Source organism: Oncorhynchus keta, chromosome 31, assembly GCF_023373465.1.
Source record: "Oncorhynchus keta strain PuntledgeMale-10-30-2019 chromosome 31, Oket_V2, whole genome shotgun sequence".
Classification (NCBI taxonomy): domain Eukaryota; kingdom Metazoa; phylum Chordata; class Actinopteri; order Salmoniformes; family Salmonidae; genus Oncorhynchus; species Oncorhynchus keta.
In genome coordinates this window covers 20,791,768-20,814,517 of record NC_068451.1, presented here as the reverse complement: position 1 = coordinate 20,814,517, position 22,750 = coordinate 20,791,768, and the positions used below count along the sequence as shown (strand labels likewise).

Below are 22,750 nucleotides of genomic sequence, written 5' to 3'. Positions count from 1 at the left end.
GTTATATATTGCAGCTTTAAACTGGATCGGTTGCTTGCTGGATGGCAAATTGAGTGTCTTATTATTTTTATGTCTCTGTTTTGACATTTGAATAGTCGCTGCAGCTGTCCTTGTCTGTCTGTTCTTCCTTACTGTACTTTATTTTATAGCAATGCTACCGTACCTGTAGACTTAAGGTAATTGTGCTAACGCTAGTTAGCATTGGCTTGCGAAACTTCCTTCATACTGCACACAGAGTCAAGCATTTTAGGACTCCAGATAAATGCCAGAGTCTTTCAGTATCTCTTTAAGGCAGATGTTTAGATTTATATAAATAAAACTGCCACTGCTGTTCATTGATAACAGCTAACCCGTGTGGTGTTCAGCTGGGGTTTTAGGGAGACCACAGACTACAATATATAATGTCCTCACTCCCCTATAAGAATTGAGTCGGTGTCTACAACCAACCGGTACTTAGGTACAATGTATTAATTTCAGTCAATGTTATGTCACTGTTTCTTCATCATTATGCATATATATTGTAATGCATCTAGGATGGAGAGCCAGGTAGATTTGACTCTCCAAACTGTAGGCTACAAATAATTTCAGCCTGTTTCCAGAAACCTGCAAATTATTGTTGTGATGCTATTTCAGTTAGCTTGTCAGTACAAGGTCTAGTCCTGGCTGTGGTGTTCTGTTTTCCAATAGATTTTGTAATGGGTTTGTCTTTTGGCAAGTCATACTGCCGGAGCCATTTCTAATAATGTTAATGGTGACTGTGAAATGTGTCTGCCTGCCTATCCCTCTCCAAATCCATCCTGACAGGATAAACTGCAGCTATTTTAGGAGTTCATGTTGAAGCAGGAGCTGATGGTAAAAAGGAGTTTCTCTATACTTGACACGGAATCTAGAAAATGTTGACCTACATTTAAAAAAGCATTGTGTGATGTGATCCTAGCCACATCCACGTAGTATTTAATTGCACTTTGCACTGGAGTGAGTTTCTCCCCTAGAACACAGTGCAGTTGCTTGGTGCTAGTCAGAAAAGACATCACTCTTCCTCTGGCAGTGAGTGCCCAGCCAGTGGTTTGTTGTAATAACTATGGTTGGCCACTGGGGGCAGCAAAGGAGGGACCACCAGACCCTCCTCAAATGTAACAATGTTTGGCCTGCATCACACCTGTTAATCTACTTCTCTGGATGTTTATCCTGGTCCTAAAGTCAGCCCGGTGCTGTCACAAAGCCTCAGTTCCAATTCCTCTTACTACCATCAGTTGATTAAAAAAATATTTTGTTATTTTCTGCCTTGTATCTAAAATGTATGCTGTTCATTTAAATGGAAGAGCAGGAGGGTATTGTTTTGCACACAGACCGACTGTCACAACTAGAACTGTGCCATTGCCTCTTATGGGTATATCCCAAACAGAAACCTGATCTCAACATAAACTCTCCCTGACCCCTTAAGAAAAAATAACCATTAATCCTGGCATTGTAAACCATGACATAGTGCAACATTGGAAATGTCTACGTGCATGCCAAGACAACATTGTGTTATGTACAATAGATGAGGATCCTGTCTAATGCTTTTGGGTGTCTGTCTGTCTGTCTGTCTGTGTGTCTGTGTCTGTGTGTCTGTGTGTCTGTGTGTCTGTGTGTCTGTCGAAAGGTCGAGCAGGGATTAGGGGTGGGGATTCTCTGTCTCTCTCCAGAAAAGGGTCAGGCATAAGCGCAAAGACACGTGCATAGTGATGCCGTGTAAGCCATTTCTCTGTACCATTATCCCTCCCCCTTTAATACAGACACAGTAATGCACACAAATGAGGGTGGACCTGCACCTGCTTGAGAACAGGTTACAAGTTTCTGGGAAGAAAAAAAAAAAATATATATATATATATATATATATATATATAGGGAGCCAAAAGAAATTTGGGAATTAAAATATTGGAAAATTATAGAGAAGTATCATTAATGAATTAAATTGTGATGAAAATTACATTTACATTTACATTTAAGTCATTTAGCAGACGCTCTTATCCAGAGAGACTTACAAATTGGTGCATTCACCTTATGACATCCAGTGGAACAGCCACTTTACAATAGTGCATCTAAATCTTTTAGGGGGGGTGAGAAGGATTACTTATCCTACCCTAGGTATTCCTTAAAGAGGTGGGGTTTCAGGTGTCTCCGGAAGGTGGTGATTGACTCCGCTGTCCTGGCGGAGTCAATCAATGATAATTTGTTGTAGACTGCTTCCTGAATTTATTAGAAATGGAAATGATGGTAACTAAGCAGAACACATTTATACCTCAGTTATGTTCAGCGGTTTCATACAGGAGAATGGAGACCTCTAGGTGTCATTAGCAGACATTGAAGGAGATGTTTGACTTGAAAGATGATCCTTTTTTTATGTGATCATAGAAAAAAAGTTATTTCCTCTTTTCTATTCAACAGTTAGCATTTCTAAGCATCATATAACAAAAACATAACATAAGAGATTGTGGGACTTTATGAAATTCTTTGTTGAATTTCATTTGTAAATCTGCATGGTTACTCACTCGCAAGGAAGCAAACATTTTTTACATTTACCCCTGCTATAAAAGAAATGTCATAACTTTATGACACTAATATTATCTAGATTGAACAATCTGTTTGTCCAGTATTCCCGGCGCGGCCCGAGTATTTGCCTCCCCTTTGCTACACTCCTACACCTGTCCTTGCAGGGACCTCCCGGGTCCTATTTATGGACGAAGAGCCTCAAACTTCTTTCAGTGTTCAACTTGACTCTGCCTGCTCTTGCGTTTCTTGGCAGAACTCTAGTGGCAGAAGCAACATTAGGCCATTTTTGTCACATGTAACTCCAACCTTTCCTGTACACTATATAGCCCACTGGGAAACATAACACATGCTCATGCTCATCACCTATGACATGCCTCGCGCCTGTTTTGTAAACGCCTGTAGTTGCCGGGTGGAATTATAGGTCATGGCTAGAAGGGATCCAGCTTTTGTCAAATTAATGTCAAAAGTATACTTTTTTTGCATTTTAGCTAGCCCTAAACCTTTTCCTAACCTTAACCTAATTCTCCTAACATGCTACGAAAAGTCAACTCTGATGTTAATTTCACAAAAGCTGGATCACTTCTAGGCATGACCAGGAATTCTGCCACATTTCCTATTCCTCCCAGAGGTCCTTAAGCTGTTGTGATGATCAGAGGGGCATGTTGTAACAGGATGAGGCATAGATGTATATTTTGTTTTACATTGTTTCACTCAAGTCAAAGTTAGAGATTCAAATATCAGTTTCTTGTCAGTGTGTTACTTTTAACAGTTGCAGCTTGATGTAACATACTGCAAGTTCCAGATAACTTTAATAAATCAAGCATCTGACATCACTTTCTATTGCATAATTTTCTATGTTTTACAAAGTGAATAGTATTATTGGCTAATTGTATTATATTCCATTCCAAAGGGACTGGCATGGGATGTCAAAGGGTAGTAAAAAGGTTCGTGCCTATTTTAAAAATGTAGAGACCTTGGCGTCACAAGGAGCCATGTAACCTTATTTAGTTGTCAGGATTTCACTGGTCGGCAATGAGAGCTATGATATATATTTGGATATTCTGCCTGTAGATAGGGAGGTTGAAAATACAGCAGAGAAGCATGTGATTCGTTGTTGGTAAGGATTCCATCATCCCTGCGCTGGGTGGGAATGAGTGATGATTAAGATGGGTGAAATCAGTGCTTGTCTCTGGGTCTACTTATCGCAGAAATTAAATGACAGTTAGTTCAACAGTATAGACACACACCTTATAAAACATCTTCCCAGGCTTTAGCTGAGCTGAAACGCAACCTCCCCGCAGTGTAATTGTAATTCGCTGCTGTGTTACCCCTCCGTTCCTCTGGCGCTCACTAGCTTCTTCTGTAGAGTTCGACTACCGTATCTTCCCACTGCATCATGTTTACCTAGCAACACGCATCACCCGCTGCCGGCCCTCCCATTGGTCATTTCAAAACGCACCCGGGACCAATGGCAGGGCTGTTACCATGGTACAGTGTGTAGTTGCCGGGTGGAATTTTGCTGCAAGGCACGTGAGTCCCGGAGTCTTCGCCTTGCGTTTTTAATCTCGGGTGTCTGGGAGCTTTGCAAACGTGATTTATTGGAACCGAGTCACACTCCCTTTGGAGAGTCAGCTCACATAATACACGTACACATTTATCTATACATTTGTGCGTATACAATCAAAATAGTGTTAATGATACAAGGAGGCTGCACCAGTTCGGTTTGGACTGTATGTGCCATGCTGTGCCTCTGTTCGGGGCTAAGGGGAAAGAGGGACTGAATTTGCTGGCTAATTGCTCAACCAAGTTCAGTATAACGTTATGATGTTGCTATTCATATTTGGTGTGTCATATTTTGGAACAAAGATGGAGAGGCTGTGGTGTCTCCAGATCCAAGATGGAGAGAGGCTGTGGTGTCAGTCTCCAGATCCGATTAAAGACGGTCAAAGTCCCTGGCATTTTGGAATTAAGTTGTAAGCAGTTTACACATACATTTGGGGACATAATTGTTATTTATTCTATTAGATATTAAATGTATTGTTTAGGCTACCTATTGTTATTTTTCTCATTTGTATGTTTCTGGTAACACAGGTTGTTATGTTCAGAACATTGAATCATTGTTGTTGGTGACAGTTTACATCCTAATTTGTGGTCTAGAGGACATTCATAATTGAGAAATATAGCAATACCCTGCTACTTTTAAATTGCCTGTTTTACCAGAACATAGCAAATGCATACACAGTGCAACAGCAGAGCTACCCCGGGTGCTATTGGAAAAGTCATTATAAAGTTCTTGTCCTGCATGCAAATTGTACATTTATTTTGGGTGTGAGCACCCACATCCCCCTTCCCATGTCACATACCACCTCAGTAACATCCCTAACCTATAACCTGTAATTGGGGTTTAGTTTTTGCATCAACAGTGCTCTCTTATGGAAGTGACACAGTGCTGCATAGCTATTGCAAATATCTCCAGCTCACAGTTTGATTAAATTGTGTGCTGAAATCTATCCCAATCCTTGCATGACGACAGTAGCTGTCTGCAGTGAAGTGAAGTTAAAGTTTTTCTGAAGGGGGAACACGCACATTCACTGGCTACCGTGGTGGATGAATGACGGCATGATTAACCTCGTTTTGTACATCCCCTCCCATCTCTCCAGTTGCTGTTCTTTTGGGGGAAAATATGGAAACGAATACCCAACATGAACACGCAGGGATTCACAACATTCAATCTCTTTGAGAACAGACAATGTTGTTTCGGTTCCACACGTCACAGAGAATTATTTTCAGAGCTTTCAAAATACCAAGGCTAAATTATCACAACATTACTTAACCTGCCCTTTGTGTTTTAGTGGATTGAGATACATATACATTTTTGAAGTCGTCTTATGTCATATAGATAATCATTTACCCCATTGCCATTTATTGGTGTCATAAGGGTGTAAATTAGTTATTCTTCCTGTATTTGATCTGAAGAAGTAACAAAGTATATTTTGTTAATATTCCCAAAAAAGTAACTCAGTTTGATCACATTGTCAGTGTTTTCAGATATACTGGATCATGTAATTGCCTGTTTTGCTTACATTAGCCTAGTTTGTGTGACTTGCAGGCAAGTTTTGTTTTTAATTTACTGGACATAATATTTTAACTAGATGTGAACGGTCACCTGGCAGATGTCCTCTCGTTTTCTGTGTTTTTGTGCTCTATCAAGTTATGCGTGCTATTTAAAGTATTAAAGTTTAAAGTATTGTTTGAACTTTTCTATATCGATCTTTTTTGCATGACTTCATGAGCTACCCCTTTGGTCGCATTTCTAGTGGTCTTTCCCCCTTCCCCTATCTGTCTACCTGAGGTCTTTAACTGTTTCCGCGGGCACGTCTTTCTGCCTCCGCGATGCATTTGGCGACGACGGGGAGGCAACGGGACAGGGCAGCCTCATTTTCTATCTCCGCCCACATATCTAATTTGACCAATTCAAGCAGCTGAAGGGACGTCGTCTGACCAATCACGCTCGAGCTGCCGCGGCGTCGGATAGCAACAGAGTCTGCGAACGCGCACACTGGGGGTGAGGAGTGTTGAGCTCACGATCGAGGAAGGCGCGTCAGGGAAAGCGGAGAGTAGTGGCGGTGGAAAGCAATAAGAGAAGGGGAAGGGTTTTGCCAGTGTGCGTGCTTTAGCACAGAAAATTGTGAAATCATTCTCAAGGACTGGTAGAACTAAATGAAGCTTGTATAAATAGACATGGTGAAGGACAGCAAACAAATAGCTGTCCTAGTAATTATTTTCTGAATAAACCTGAGGAACAGGAAGCAACTTTTGTCATTATCATGACTTGTAATACATTTCTGAAAGATATAGTCATAAATAGGCTACAGCTTCAAGTTGACTCAAATATAGTGTCACAAAATGCTTGCTTTACTGATTACATTACTGGTTCTAATGTAACTTGTTTTGACTTTATCCAATACCTTAGTTATTAGTTAGATATAACTCACTTGCATATTTTCCTTATGCGCCATCGGACTCGAACTTTTGTTATAGATTGAGACGAGTTGACAGATTTTTCCCACAGCATGTATACTAGTATCTCGTTAAGGAATATTGTTGCGGTTGTCATTTTCAGATATTGTGTGAATAGTGGTAAGGGCTTTTATTTGGGCACGTGCACCTAGTGTCGCCCCATCAATGTAGTCCTTGTCGTATGTGTGTGTGTGTGTGTATGTATATATGTAATGTGTGTATATATATCTGCCTGTTACTATAAATGGAGAGGAGCAACTTTGTGGCGCAACTACTCTCGAAAAGGGGGTATGCGAAAAGTCTCAGGGTTGCCATCATGTAGTTGTGTGTGTTACAATATTTCAAGTACCCCACGTGTAATTTCACATCAACAGAGAAATAAAACTATCCGTAATGTCTCCTTGCTGTACTGTGACTAGCTAGCCCTGCTAATTTGAACGTTTTAAACACTAATGTGCGTGGAGCTGCGTCAACCCAGCTGCTATCGGATTGTATCTCCACAGCCCCCCTGCGCTCGAATAGCTGTTGGAACAATCCGCATCGCAGGGTGTGGATCCGGAGCGGTCCAGAAAGGGTAGCCAGCACAGGGAGTAATAACGGGAGAGGGGCGAATATGAGTTAATGCTACCCGAGAAGAACACCACCTAGGAGGTGAATATCCTGCGAGAAAAATCAGAGGATTGAAAGAAAATATAGTTCATTGTTTGACCTGGAGGTATCAAAGGCAACAGTAGTGTGAGGAGAGAGCATCGAGACATACGGAAGCTCGGAACTGACTGGCAGCGACTGCGTAGAAGACGGTGTGAGAGGGAGGTGACAGTGTTGAAAAGTATATTGCTTTTGTTCATTTGGAACTACGGAGTATTGAGTTTTGTTTTAGATGCACGTTTTTATCTTACTTTCGCGGGGATCACGACTCACTTCCGGAAACCCACTTAATTTTTTGTTGAGCAATCGCTACAGTTTTTGTATCAAAACTGACGAAGAGACTCCAAAACCGGAAAATTGTACTGTCGCAAATGTCTTGTCAGACGAGATACATCAATTTGACATAAAAAAAATATATATATGGGAGAGTGCGGACCGGATTTATTGAATATGTAAAATATTATATTCAAGTATTTGACATTCTGTAGTTAACAAACAGCCTTTGCCACCCAAGTGAACTCGCGAGAGAGAAGGATACATTTTGCTGCGTATGTGGACGCGTCTCTGGCACATCAAAGCAAATCAAAATTGAAGATTCATTTCTCTTTTTTTATTATCAAGAGAGGCGCATTGACTCTACCTAGATCAGAGACTTTGGAATAGAGCGCAAGAAACTGACACTGAAAACGGTTTTACTTTTGTTGTGCCTTGGAATACACTTACTTGCACATGAACACTTTGCTTTGTCGTATTTATTTTTGCATGCACATGTTTATTTCTTCTTCCTGCACACAATAACATTTTTCACAAGCTAAAGGTTGTTGTCACTCGTGTTTTTAGTTCCGTGTCCCTCTCCTACCACCTCTCGACCTGGCAGGCTTAAAGGGCACCAGTTAACTGTGGACTTCGCTAGTTCCGTTCAAGGGGGAAGGGTAGATTTTCATGTTTGTGCATCTGGTGGAGGAGACAAAGACAAAAAGCTTTTACTGTGGATGATTTATCTCTCTGAACTGTACCGTTATCACTGGATTAAACCACCAGGTTGAAGTCCGGGAAAGAAAACAGCACAGATGTTTTTGGATTGCTTTCACCTGCTTCTTTTTTGAGTGATTAGTTCACAATAGGATACTTACACAGAATCTAAGAGGCAAAGGCTATTTTTAGGGAGAGTAATGGGGTAAATGGTGGTAGTTGGAAATTGAGACCCCCACCCTCAGCCCAACAACACTTCCAGCTTTAGCTCTGGTTCCATTGTCAGCTGCTGAATTTTCAAAACTGGAAATCCGAGTGGGGGTCCCGTCTCAGTCAAGCTCCCAGATATACATCTCACCCTTGTCTACTATCTGACTGTATCTTCTATCTTCTTTGACTGGAATTTAAAAAATAAATTCAACAAGGAACAATGCATGAAACTCAGCACTTATAAGAAGCAAACTTGAGTAACCAAATATTTTCTTCCCCATATACACAGAGAAGCATATTTTTCTATATAATATATATATATATATAATATATATATATATATAATATATATATATTAAATAAGAAATAGCTATGAATTATATAAGAATATGTAGTTTAAATAATTATATTATATTTTTACGTCAGAAATAAGTATTGTTGCCTGAAACCCAGTTCATTGCCTTAGAGAAACATAGTAATAAAGAATAAAGAGGAAAGACGACGTGGAACTTTTTTGGAAACAAGTTAATGGTGCCTTTTTAGTTTCGTTGGTTCCTAATGTCTCCACCACTTCAGGATTGAATTGTTGACAAAGAAATATTTTTGTGTGAAACCCTTATATATATATATATATATATATACCTGCCTTTCCGGTTCAAACTTGAGTTATATTGTCGTTGGATGTATATTCGCTGAATTTCAGAGTTTCCTGAAGATTTCTGAGCCGAGGATTACCCCTTCACTCTACACTTGATGCATCCTCATAGTTTTCCAAAGTAATTTTGGAATCCCCAAATTATAAACTTTGACTTGATTTCTGGGATACAGCGGCCCAACACACAAGAGTTTCCGATGGTGATCACTTCGTCAGTGGAGGAGAAGCCACAGCCTTCTAACAGAATGGTCGCAAATCTGCCGACCGACTCCTGGATCAACAACCCAGAACAAAGTCGCTACTTACCAACTCAGTCACACCTACTCCGGAAACCGACAAAAAGTTAGTACCAATATTGTTGGTTTGAGAATGAGTACACACACTCTTACTTGAACATACAGATGCACATAAACACTCACTTACACTCTCGCTCTCACTAATCACATGTGTTGTAAACTTTTAGTGGATCAATCTAAGCAAAAATAGTTATTTGTCATACTTGAATGATGAGTGTGGAATTATAAGTTGTAAAGTATGTCACTATTGCTTCACCTGTGTAGTTCTCTGTGAGACCCCCTCCTCTCTTCCAAAAGGTTCCCCACCTCTGTGGGATGTTGTCATGGAGCTTTTGTACCATGTGATATCCTCAATGCTCTTAGTTGAGATATGAGTATTGTGTATCCTTACACGTTCATCCTGTATGACACAAACTGATAAGACCGATGTTCATCATAGCATGAGTTGAATCAAGAAGTGTCTGCCTATGGCACAACTTCCTGGTTTCTCTTGGTTGGTTCAATGCGTGTAAATGTTCAGTGTTGTGAGCTGAAGCAATTTGGTCTCTTTGACTTGTGCGTTGTTCATTCACAGTTTTGACTTGTGCGTTGTTTATGCACAGTTTTGACTTGTGCGTTGTTTATGCACAGTTTTGACTTGTGCGTTGTTTATGCACAGTTTTGACTTGTGCGTTGTTCCTGCATAGTTTCTGGTGTTGATTACATTGTGGTGCTTATCCTCCACCAAAAGTCATGAACAATCACAAAACTGCGTGCCATTGTAACTGTAAAAAAACAAAAAAGTATCAAGCATTATAGTGATGACGTAATGAGAGGAGGGTGAGAGAATGGGGGAAAGACCTATCCATTATTTCCATAAGAGTAGGAGGATTAAACTTGAAGCCGCAGAGCTCCATTGGTCGATGTCCTACTACTGTTCGCATGGATGCATCAAGTACAGTTTTCATCATTGTTGTAGAGCACTTCGGTGGAATAGCATACACATGTTTTAATGCAGTAGAATGGAACTAATACAGATATTGTAATATTTTGTCACTGGCATAACAATGATGTAATTACAGAATCAACCTGTTCATATTGTTCTGACTTCATTTTGGACCTCGGGTTGGACAAAACCACTACTTCAACAATAGAGCATAAAAGTTTAACACAGCTATCATTTTAAGTTGTTTTAGGTTTATTTTAGTAGGGCCTGGGATTCCCAGGAATACTCATCACAAAAACTCAAGCAAGCCCCACCTTGAGGAGTTCCACATAGGAGACCCCTGCCAACCCCCTCTCCCCTTCTCCTTTCCCACAATTGTCTCCAGCCACTTGTTCAAACAATTGTGGGAATAAATTCATTCCCTTTCAAGGTTACTGTTGCCCAGGCTTTACTACTGCAGTCCATTGATCTTTTGGTCCCAGTGTTTCCATGGATGGACACATGCCTTTTATGTTCTGCACAGCTGTGCTCTACTTGTACAAGTCGTGTGGTTCACACTAGAGCGTGTTTTACCATGACAGCCCGGCAGCTGGGAAATCCTAGCGAAGCTGGGAGTTCCACAGTCCGTGCGTGTGGTTGCAAAACAACTTTATTGATCTGAGTGTTAAACCTCAAAGCCTGTGATGGGGCCCTTCTCCACCTATCCTTTTCTTGGGGTCTGAAGCATATTTTTAATTCTTAGATTACATTTCTATCACCTCTGTTGTGGAGATTCCCTTAAAGTTCCATAGGGTTACATAATATTTGACATTTGGGAAATTCACAGTTTATTTTATGAGTATCATGACAGATTATGTTGTTGCTGTATAAGTCAAATGCTTCACGGAGTCCCTGCCCCTGGGGAATTGCACATCTTATGTTCTGTCACGTTTCACGGTATCTGACTGTTGTAGATATATTCTCACTGTCTGGACCTGCTGGATTAATACAGGTCAATCAAAAGCAACACCTGGACCTACAGGTGCAGGGGTTTGAACTACTTTTGAACACCAGGCTTATTGTTGTGTTATTACAGAGGATGTAGCCTATTTTATTAATGACAAAGATACCTTAGTGTGGTGACATTCAGGCAGTGAATAGCCAGGTCTGTGTTTAGTACAGGAAGCAGCTTGTGGAGATGGTGATGCCGATTCAATGGACGGAAGAATAAAGATGGAAGTGGCGGGAGTGTTGGATGGGGGTAGATGAAGGCATGAATGAATACTGAGTTTGGAGTTTATTGGTTTATCCTTTCATTTGATTATTTATTTGTACAGGGGTTTCCCATTCTTGCCCAGTTCCGGCATTGGCTCAAGAAGGGAATTCAATTATCCGTCAATCATTTATCCACTTAATGCTCTTTAGATGTAAATTACTTAATTGGCCCATTTTTAAGAAAGTTTGCAAGCAAGCAATCTAAAGCTTCTACGAGGACGACCACACCAGCCACCACCCCCACTGATCCGAGTCTGACCAGCTGGTCCTGCATGGTAGCACGGAGCCACCTCTGACACCGCATTGGTCAGTCAGTCAGTCATGCACTTTGTCCATGGCTGTGCCCTTGACGCTTGACATTGTAGCACTTATTTTAAGGTCACAGCTTTCGAAGGTGCCATTTATCTCAGGAGTTTCCCATAAAACTTAAGCGAGTTATCGGCACGTGGCTGAGAGGCCAGGGGAAAAGTTGGGTTGAAAAGTGAAGCACGAGGAGGACACTTGTTGAATAGCTGACGGGATTCACCTTGTAGACTGCTTAGTGTACAGTAGTTTAATGTAGGTTCTCCCCATAAGCCTTAAATTGGATTGCAGCTTGGCTCAGGAAAGGGCTGTCTGTGTCCCTCGCTGGCCTGTCGTCCCATCCCCCTGCTGAGAGACTCCCTCTCATGACACAGTGAGCCGCCACTGAAGTGGGCACGGTGTCTGGGGGTTACATTGAAACTTAGCTCACCTACTGTTGTCTGTCATAGCATGGTTGGTAGCAGTCTAGTCAATATTAAACAAGGTCTCTGCTTGATCAGAAACAAAAATGATCATGCACTGAAATAACTTGACGATTACCTAAGTTGGTGGCCAGAACGTTTTGGCAGTTGGAAAGTTATCTAGTCGCCCCGCCCCGGCTCCCCTCAACCATAAGTATTTCTCATTGGCCAGACCTCGGGCTCACTCCTAATATTGCTATCTATATTGGAAGGGGGTAGGGAGATGGTGACACTTCGAGTCCAAGTTTACAGCTGAGTGCATAACTTTTCAATGCTGCAATTATCAATTCCTAGTAACAGCAATTTAGCAGGCTAATTGTAAATCAACACATGGCTGTAGTTGTCAATTGTAACTCAAAGCTCCTCTCTGGACTTTAAGAGGTATCAGACTCTGTGACAGGAATAGAAAGTGCAGTCTTTATGCCCACGGATCTGGGTGACGTTTCAGCTATTTCCCCCTTTTAATTTAAGTTATTTTTATCTGAGTATCCAACTCTCTTTCTCTGCTGCCTATTTCCGTCCTCACAGTGTGGTGCAGGCTGAGCGGCCGTGTGTAGGTTACTGACTTGAGTAACTGGGTAAGCATTTCACTGTTAGTCTACACCTGTTGTTTACGAAGCATGTGACAAATAACATTTGATTTAACTGTATGAAAGATGCCTGAGAGAAATGTAACATGCTTGAGAAAGAGTGACTTTCTGTCTGGTTCATTTATTTTCTGTCTTGAAATGTTGAAGATGTGATAATAATTAAGTCTAAGGCCAAAGGTAAAGGCATGGTGGGAGCTTCTTTTCCAGAAGTAGAAAAACACACAACGAAGACAAGGGCCATATCAGAGCTGGGGAAAGAAAACAAATGTCAGGTTAGGCCCTCTGTTAGTGGAGTTTGGACTGTGAGACTGAAAGCAGCGGTATCTGAAGCAGTCACACAAACACCACGTCCCCACCTCTGGCCTTTGCTCCTTTCCCCCCCCTCATCTTGTTTGTTTCCTGCACTAATTTATGGTCTAAAGGTGAAACGTCTTGTCCCCTTGCTTATTGTGGTTGAGTTATGTTTATCTTTCTGACTTTCCAGTAAACAAGATACTGAAGTTATCATTCATTCCCCCCTCCAGAATGTGACTGAAGTGATGCAATCAATGCTCTTGATTGCTGTGTTTTAAACAAGATCCCCAGACAGTATTGCCTGTTGGACTGTGTTGTGTTTGGTGTGCTTACAGTTAGTGGCAGGTGCCTGTTATAATGAACCTGTCCTCCTATAGCTCCTCCCACCAGTCTCCTCTGGTGTAGAGGATGTGGTGGTGGAGTGGTGCTCTATAAACTGCTGTCCCTTGAGTTTGTCCCACTCTGTGGAATGTGATTCATGTAAATAATAATAAAAATATATGCCATTTAGCAGACGCTTTTATCCAAAGCGACTTACAGTCATGTGTGCATACATTCTACGTATGGGTGGTCCCGGGGATCGAACCCACTACCCTGGCGTTACAAGCGCCATGCTCTACCAACTGAGCTACAGGACCACATGTGGAAGTAAACAAATGCACTGTCCAATAAATCAGTCTGGATTGAGTATCCTTGTTGTTGTAGCGTAGCTGGGAGGCGCTGGTATACAGGGTTAGGGGGAACCTCTCTGCAACGCTCCCAAGTCTGTCAAAATAGCCCTTCAGGCTTCACCCCTCCATCTCCCTCAGACTAGCTAAGGGGGAAAGTAAGTTTGTCCTTTTCTGTGGCTGTAACTTTTAAACTGTGGTGATTAAGCAATAGGGATATGTGGACTAGAGATTGTTACCGACGCGAGTAAGTAGGCTAAGTGTTTGTGGTGAGGTGGGGAGGGTTGAGGTGGTTTGTGGTGGGGTTTCGAAAACATTAACTGGTAGGAAGCATGAGTTTTTACTCACCAATGTAACACAGTGTGGTCAAAGACTTAGTTGGAGTCATGATCTGATAACTTACAAGTACAAAAATAGTTATGTATTTGGGTTATTACATATTTATTACCTTATTCCTGGATAACTTCTAAAGTTTCACAATGCACTATTTCTCAGTCATTTGGAGGATATATGCTTTGCTATTGAGTTTGTATGCTTGCTCAGTAGCCATCTTATGCTGGCTAATGTTAGCCACTAGCCATGCTAGCATGTAATTAAATTCCAGACCATGTGTTGGCGGTGGTGACCTACAATCCACCAATCACAGGAAGTGTGACGTGAATAAGAAGTAGATGGGGCACGTACGGCCATGGACACGGCAGGCTCTAGTGCCTTCGTGCAGTGGGCTTGTCTGTTCTCCTTTTTGTTTTGTCAACTTTTTGGGCATGTTCTCTAACATTAGCTGTCTAGTTAGCTTGCTGGCTAAGATAACTGCATATAGCTAACATTCTTTGATAACTGGTTAGATGGCGTTATGTATTTCTAAAACTTTGGTTTACTTTAATGTAGCTATAAGCTAGTTGTTATTAATTGCAACTGGCTGACTCGTAGTGCTAAGGTAACATTAGCAGTCTGGTAGGGCTAATGTTAGTAGGTTTTTTGGCTAGCAACCTTGCAGGTTGATTTGGTACAATAAATTGATTAAGTATTTGCTTTTAAGCTGGCTAAAAATGTAATTGAAACCATTAGTCATGAGTGCAAACAATTTGGTTTAATTTTAAGTTATACATTGTGTTAGTTTACCACCCCTTCGACCTCCTCTCAACCTCCCCTCCCCAACACCCCCTTTGATGACACAAGTTTGAAAGGAAAACATTTATTGTGCAGCAGAAGCAGAGCTACGTGTGCTTGTAGCCTGCATCTGCGTGACAGCCCCAGCCATCCACATCTCCAAAATCAGACAGACAACCCCCCTCCTCCCCCGGCTGCTGCGCATAACTCACAGTATCCACGCTGACACAGCCACTTCCATCACGGAAAGCACATAAAACATTTAGCAAGCAAACTCTCCCCTGCTTCTCTCTCTCTGACTCTCTCCGCCTTTCTCTTGTTCTTTCATAAGTAAAATAGGCAGTTTGTGAGGCTGTATGTAAGTTCACACCTCAGTGGTGAGTTGTGACCTCCCTCTCTGCTTCCTCCACCTGAAGAATCAGGAGCTGACATGCCCAGGCTGCCCACCAAATCACTCTGACATCGATTACAGCTGGTCAGTCTAATGACTTAGTCCAGAGCTGAGGAGAACCTGCAGCCGTCCTAAGTAGAGGTCGACCGATTTAATCTGAATGGCCGATTAATTAGGGCCGATTTCAGGTGTTCCAGGCTGTATGCCCACCATTTAACTAGGTAAGTCAGTTAAGAACACATTCTTATTTTCAATGACTGAACTGAACTGCCTTGTTCATTTTCACCAGCTGGTTCCAGTCTTGCAACCGCACAGTTAACTAGTCCAACGCTTAGCACTCCAGAGCTGAGGAGAACCTGCAGCCATTAAACGTAAAAAACAATCAATCATAATCACTAGATGTTTGAGAACAAGGATGAGAACCAGAATGTTACTAATTATGACATAATCACATTTAACTACTAATCCAGAAACTTGTTGGTTAAGCAACAGTTTGAGTAATTTGCCAGTTTAGATGCCACCCGTGTAATATACAAACGGTTCCGCACTGAAATAATAAACGTTTTGTTTTCAAATGATAGTTTCCGGATAATGAAACTGGCAAGGAGCAGGTGCCCTCGACCTTCTAGTCCGAGGTCTGGCGCGCTGTCGACTGTGCCAAACACTGGGTACTTAGCACATCCTCATCCATACCAGCTTTCTGTGTGTTATTATGTTATAATTAAGTCTGATTTGATAGAGCAGTCTGACTGAGCAGCAGCAGGCCAGTAATCATTCATCCAGCACTTTTGTGTGTTTTGCCAGGGCTGTCAAGCACAGCGCTGTTTATGACTCCCATTGCATTTGGGAGAGGATTTGGCTATATTTGTGTGTACTGTTTCAAACGTGAGTGCTCAGATTTGGATTTACCAGTGTGCACTGTTTGTGAGAGAGGTTGATCCAGTGTGGTTGTTATTTATGGTTTGAGCCCAGGTAGGGGCGAGGAGGGGACTCAGCTTACTGTTACACTGGCAATACTATAGTGCCTATAAGAACATCAATAGTCAAAGGTATATGAAATACAAATGGTATAAAGAGAAATGTCCTGGGGTAGAGGGGTCGGATAATTGAAGTGACCAGGTATGGGGAAGCTGGCTTTTTTACTCTAGTTTGATGACACTGAGAAATTACACCTCATGGGGACTTTTTGAACCACCAACTTCATGTTTCTGAGCCTGTTACTTGTTTTTGCAATTTAAACCAAATTGAACATGTTTAATTATTTACTTGAGGTTTTATTTATCATTGTCATTATTACAAATAAAAAATATACAAAAATGCAGTTAATCTGTTTGACACTCCAATGGCTGGTCTTCAGAGACCTTTGGGTGGAACTGCATGTTGGACCCTAAGGTCCTCCCTTGAAACTCAACTGGCCCCCACTGTTTTTGGACCCAAACACAGACATGCTTCCACCCAAGAGGGGGACGCACTTGGTTTCTGTGGATCACTGGGGCGTGTGGGGGTTTCAGGCACATCACTTCCGTTGCTCCAGATCTGATGAATAATCTTGTTTCCATCCTCCTCCACTCATTGACTCACACTGCCAGACACAGGGATGACATCTCCTCACTTCCTGAGGGAGAGGATTTAGTTACCAGCCCCCTCCGCTCCATTTGATGAGAGGTGCTAGATGGGTGTTAGGCACAGTCAGTGCTTTGGGTGGTCAAGATTGGAAATGAGGTGCTGGGGTAGAGGAGAATGATTTGAGCTGCTCTCAAATAAATAAAGCACTCTGTTGCTGCCCGCCGGCCGGCGCTATGAGCAGGCCAGTGATATGAGGAGGTTTAGCTGGTGTCTGGGCATTGGCAGGTGGAGATTGTTACCAGGAGGACAAGGAGTTTTTCCTGACCTGGACTCAGTTTATAAGCCTAATCGGCAGTCAGTCCACTCCATAGGATGGCTCACACTTCCAGTGAATGCCCAGAACTTCCTCCTTTATCAAACTACTATGTTCGGTCATATGATGTTAGGTACTTCCCTCCGGCCTGTCTTCATCCTGTTGGATTGTATCCGAAGCCAAGGTAGTTGTATTTTCATTCCAGTGATTGACAATGACCAGATGAACAAGCCAGTCATGTCATGACAATGATCTGATGCAGCAATCATGTCGGGCAGTGCAGGCTGGAAGCGGACATTACCGCTGTGTCCTGATTGGATTGTTGCCCGGTATGTGGAAGCAAGAGTGTGACATTTGACCTTTGAGAAGTAGCTGATGGTCAGGGTCAGTACAGTGAGGGTCCAGAGCCTTTACACTGAGGGACATACTTAGATTCTGGACATCTAGAGATGTCATGTGGAGGGACACACAGGTACGTTATGACATAGAACTTGACAGATGGAATGTCATATTCATGATGTGCAAGCAGCCAGTCTTGCTCTCACCCCCCCCTCACAGTCTGGGCCTGAAAAGCGCAGTGTCAGAGTGCGCAGTATCTGTGTCTCAGCTGTGCCTGTCCCTCAGTGCCGGCCATGCCGGGAGAGATGGAGGGAGAGAGGAGAATGAGTGTCCTCAGTGACCTGACCTGGCCCAGTCACAGTCAGCACCAAGAGGGCATGGGCTTAGCTTCCCCTGCCACTCTCCCTCGCCCTGCACGAGGTCAGCTCAGAGAACTTTGGAACTTTCTATAGACAGTGGTGCCTTCTCTTGTAACCACTGACAATGGACAAGATCAGTCGGGAAAGTGGTCTGGCTGTCGTCAGCATGACAGAAGGGAAAGTGTTCTATTTACTGTTGTTCACTGAAGTAACTTGTTGGCAGCATTGTGAATGAGTTGCTCTCTTCAAAGTTCAAGGTGATCTTACCATTCACAGAGGGAGCTCTAACGGTACTGGGTTACCTGCCTGTTACCTGGATCTGTCAGGTGTTCCTGTATGAGAGCTTGGAGATCCTGACCGGGCAGTGGAGAGATGACGGTGGTCCTCCTTGCCCGTGTTGTGGCGGTGAGTGTGTTAATGCGTGTTGTTAGTGTGTCAGTGTACCAGCCAGGCTTCCACAGTGTCGTTGCATGGGTGGGAGGGTAATGGACACCAGTGACTTGAACAGAAACCGGTGGCCAAAAAGCTTCCTTCTGCTTTGAAGCATACAGACCTAGCTCTTTACCCACACTCTTCCCTTCCATCCTTCCATCATCCCCCCCCCACCTCTTGCCTTTGCCCTATGTCCAACTTTGGCTTGGTGGCACCACTGCTCCCGTTACCCTAACAGGGTATAAGAGGGATCGCCAGGGAGGGAGAAGGGACGGTGGGTTCAGCTGTTGGCCTTACACTCCCCACCCCATTTCATTCCTGTTCCTTGGAGACAGGGAGTCTGTTGCTATGGTGACACCCTGATTGGCAGCTGTATTTGGTCAGCTGTAGAGCAGTGTGGTGGGATACCTCATGGTCCATGCACGGTTAATTGGTGTAAATTATTACTTCAGTATGTATATATTTAACCCAGTCCGAAATGACACTTAAGTGAGTGAGCATAAGTGAGGATGAATTCTACCCTGTGCAGTGTGTTTGTCTGTGTGCCCTTACCTACTATATTTTATTAATATCCAGCCCCATTAGAGACAACATTTGTGTGAGTGCTTTGGCCGGTTGGGTGAGAGAGACTGGGGGAGAGAGAAAGAGGTAACCGGCAGAGAGAAATAGAGGAGGAAGAGGGAGGGTGAGAGCGGCATTGTGGGAAGGGTTGCTGATACAGCACAAGCCATCAGGTTTATTTATAGAGACCTCGCCGTCCAGCCCTTGGATACTAGCAGCCAATGAGCAGCCAGAGAGGAAGGGGGTGTCACACTCAGGAAGTTCTCAATGTGTTCACTTCAGCATTTAAAGGCACAGTGTGACATTTCTCAGTGCTCGGCAGATAGCCCTCATAACTATCGTCATATCCCTCCCAACTGAGGCCAGGGCAGAACAAGGCCTCTCATAACAACAGCAGTTTCCGTGCGTTATGAAATCTCTTCTGTTTTTTGTAGACCGGTTTTCTACAGTTTTCTTTGCAATTCTGATCCCAGTGCATCTACAGTCTATTATATCTATTACTGTAGCATAAAACCACAACATTGCAGGTGCATTTAGTTTAACCATTTAAACTGTGTTGTATTGTTAACCTCTCACAAAGCATGGCCAATGCTGATGGAGATGTATTAAACAGTCTTTGCTGTAGAACATGGTCGTATTGATCTGAAAGGCTGATTAACTGTAACACTGTAAGCTCTGGATACAGGTCTGGTGTGAGTGTGGTTACCTGCTCACAATAATGCAAATTATTGTGGATAGTCAGATTAATATAATAGTTTGATTAAACTGTTTACATGCTTTGCAAGAAGAATAATTTCCTAATAATCCTGTTTACATGGACACATCTGAGGTCAGGCTTCCTGGAAATAAATGTTATACCACAGCGAGCATTTTTCATTTAGAGATTGGACAAAGTTTGTATGTGAAAACGACTTCTAAAACAGAAACACACTTCACTGGGCTAAAGAGGGAGGCCCGCCCTGCTGGTGCTAGCAGCACGCAGATCCAAGACACCGCTGGAATGTCGGTGTTCACATGTCCTAATAATTAAAAAGATTGCTCAGAAAACAGGGTGTTTTAAGATGAGCAGAGTAAGGTACCATGACAATTGCATTATCCGCCGACTGCCATAATCAGTTTAATATTGAAAAATTAGTGTACATATAGACATACTGTGTGTGTGTTTCAAGTTTTATTAGTCGTATGTACATGATACACATGATGTACATTGTTCAACGAAGGTGCTTACTTGCAGGTTCCTTCTCGACAATGCAACAGCAATAAGAAATATTATAAATAGTTGTGTCTGAGTGTTTCTCTCTGTTCTGTGCTGAGACAGAAAGCAGTTTGAGATGAGTCACGTATGTAATGTTTCCTCCTTCCTTCTCAGCCCGCTCCTGATGTCGGTGTTGGGACTCATCCTATAATAGGAGGGAATGCGTGCAGTCACCCTCAGGATTGATGGCGCTCAGACGTGCTGTTTTGCACTTTGTTTAAACTACGGCCATTGACCGGCGGGCTATTTCAAGTTGTAATGTGTCGTTGATAGATTTCACCCCCATTATTCCTCACTTTAAAAGACTGTGATAAAAGCATTGGCTGTGAAATATCTCCTCACATTTATACACCCCTTTTTTCATATTCTTTTTTCTGCACTTTACCGGAGACATGCAATTAATCTGTTGGTTTTGCAGGACACTAGCAAGGTGGTCAATGATTTTCATCAGCAATTTAGGACATTGCACTATAAGGGTTGTGTTGAAAGGGTTTTGCACTAAAAGTAACCAAACCATTGAACAGGACAGACATGCTGTTGGTACTGTTCAGCAGTGTAAGGTCATTGGTGCCCCATGTCCTCTTTTTAATCTTCCTCACATCTGGAGGGAAGAACAGAGTTGGGGGATGGACAGACTGTATAAATTAAGGGACATCACTTCCCTGTCTTTTGACATTTGACCGTCAGAATGTTTATTAACTGGACATTTGAGAGATTTACTGGCCCCATGTGTATTGGATGCATAACCTGGGATTAGGGCAGTCCACCCACAGTGCTCAGAATGACAGAAATCACATTTTACATTATGGTCATTCATATTAACCGAACATGCAAGTCGAGGATGCAACGATGTGCGTCCTTACTGATTCTGACGTGCACTTTGAAGATGTTAGAATAACTGCAGTTATTTTAACAAGCCAACAAGAAGAGTAACGAACAGCAACATCACCAGCCTGTCAATCTACTATCCCCATAATGTAAAAGTTTACATGTTCTATTGGTCAGCTTGTCGAGAAAGAAATAACCCATTCCAAACAGACTCTGGGACAGTTGTGGAACGAAAGATCCCAAATTCATACAACCAGTAGACCTAGGCTACATGAAAACGTGTCTGATGCAACCGATCAGAACGTTTAGCTTAAAATGTTGATAAAATATTATTTCACATTATAAGCCCAGCAAAGCACACATGGTAATAAATAGGCTACGCGCTGTTCGTTCCATAATGCAATTCAGGAAAACACCGTTAGCAAAAGCGTGCTGCACATGCGAGTGGTTTCATGTGACAGAGATGGAAATATCTGTTTGAAATGTAAGAAAGAGGGAAATCTAATGTGCAACAACTAGCACGGTTGCAATATGACTAGTATTGTGCCTTGGCTACTGGACAGTGAAAGAAAAGTTGATTTAAAATAATTCCTGGAATATGGTCTAATTTTGGCTAGGCTACTTTGAGGCAAGGTAAGACATGCCTCATATGTAGCAAACGTTAATGTTTCAAACAAAGTATATGTTTTCAAAATGCGTACTTTCTCCAGCTCATTTTCAAAATGGTGTGACACGCTCTGAAGCCTTGCTGTACGTGTATGCATGTTCTGTGATACAGATGTTCCACGTATGTACTGTATAAATGATACATAACGAATATTCTGTATATGCGCCAATTTAATTCCACAGAATTATGCAAATGAACCTAATAGACCAATAAGAATGACCAGTCAAGTGTATTTCCATCAATGAATAGGCTAAAAAGCATTATTTTGCAATGTTTTGGCTGGCACCAATTTTATTCACCAGCTTTAAAAATTTTTTAAATTGCCAAAAGCAGTCTAACGGAAACCCTGGTCTGAACTTAAACCCTTTGATTCAAACTTTAACTTAGAACAACCAGGATGAACATATTGTTGTAAACCTTCTACATCCACAACTAGGTCAAAGTGTAGTCTGACTCATTTTATGTTGAATGCCAGTGGAATGAGTTTCCAGGCTGGTTTGCTGAGCCACTGGCGGATGTTTTTTGTTTTTGTACAAGCGACCAGCCCACCTCTAGCTAAGTGAGTGAGTTCAAAATTCTGCAGAGGCCAAGGTTTACCCAGGAGCCAGCGGTCCAAACTGCTGTGTCTTGGCTTTGGTAGAAATCAGGCTTGAGCGTGTAGCACTGTCAATACCACCTCGACTGCTCTTACCAAGCCTGCTGTGTTCCAGCCATGATTTTAGCTCAACTGCAGTCAAACTGCAGGCAAAGCAAAGACTCAAGACTGCAGAGAATCTCAGTCAAGTTGAACCTGGGATTCTGGCAGAAAAAACAGTCTGGTGGAACTTAATGAGGAAGAAAGCAGCACACTAAACAGTGACTAGTCATTTTTTTGTAGGATGATGCAACAATTTTGTCACACAGTGGTTTGTCCCATTGAAGCTCTAACCCACATTGTCCATCTTTGCTAGCTACCTTGATGGAATCAGAAGATTTTAGTGCTCACAACATTCAGCAACAAAAATGGTTTGGTTAAGTTCCATCTTCTATATTTTGTGAGAAGCCACCTCCTTTCTCTTTTCATATAAAAGCAGGAGTTGGAGAAAAGTTCTGCTTGGA

General features: G+C 42.3%; 1 pseudogene across 1 annotated transcript in view; it reads left to right on the top strand.

The window, feature by feature from the left end:
* Positions 1-7,090: 7,090 nt before the first annotated feature.
* The window catches only part of LOC118377508 (dual specificity tyrosine-phosphorylation-regulated kinase 1B-like), a 31,238-nt pseudogene continuing 15,578 nt past the window's right edge, over positions 7,091-22,750 (top strand). The window contains exon 1 of the transcript XR_008088014.1: positions 7,091-9,382. The product of XR_008088014.1 is annotated as a dual specificity tyrosine-phosphorylation-regulated kinase 1B-like (transcript). The remainder of the gene's footprint in view (positions 9,383-22,750) is intronic.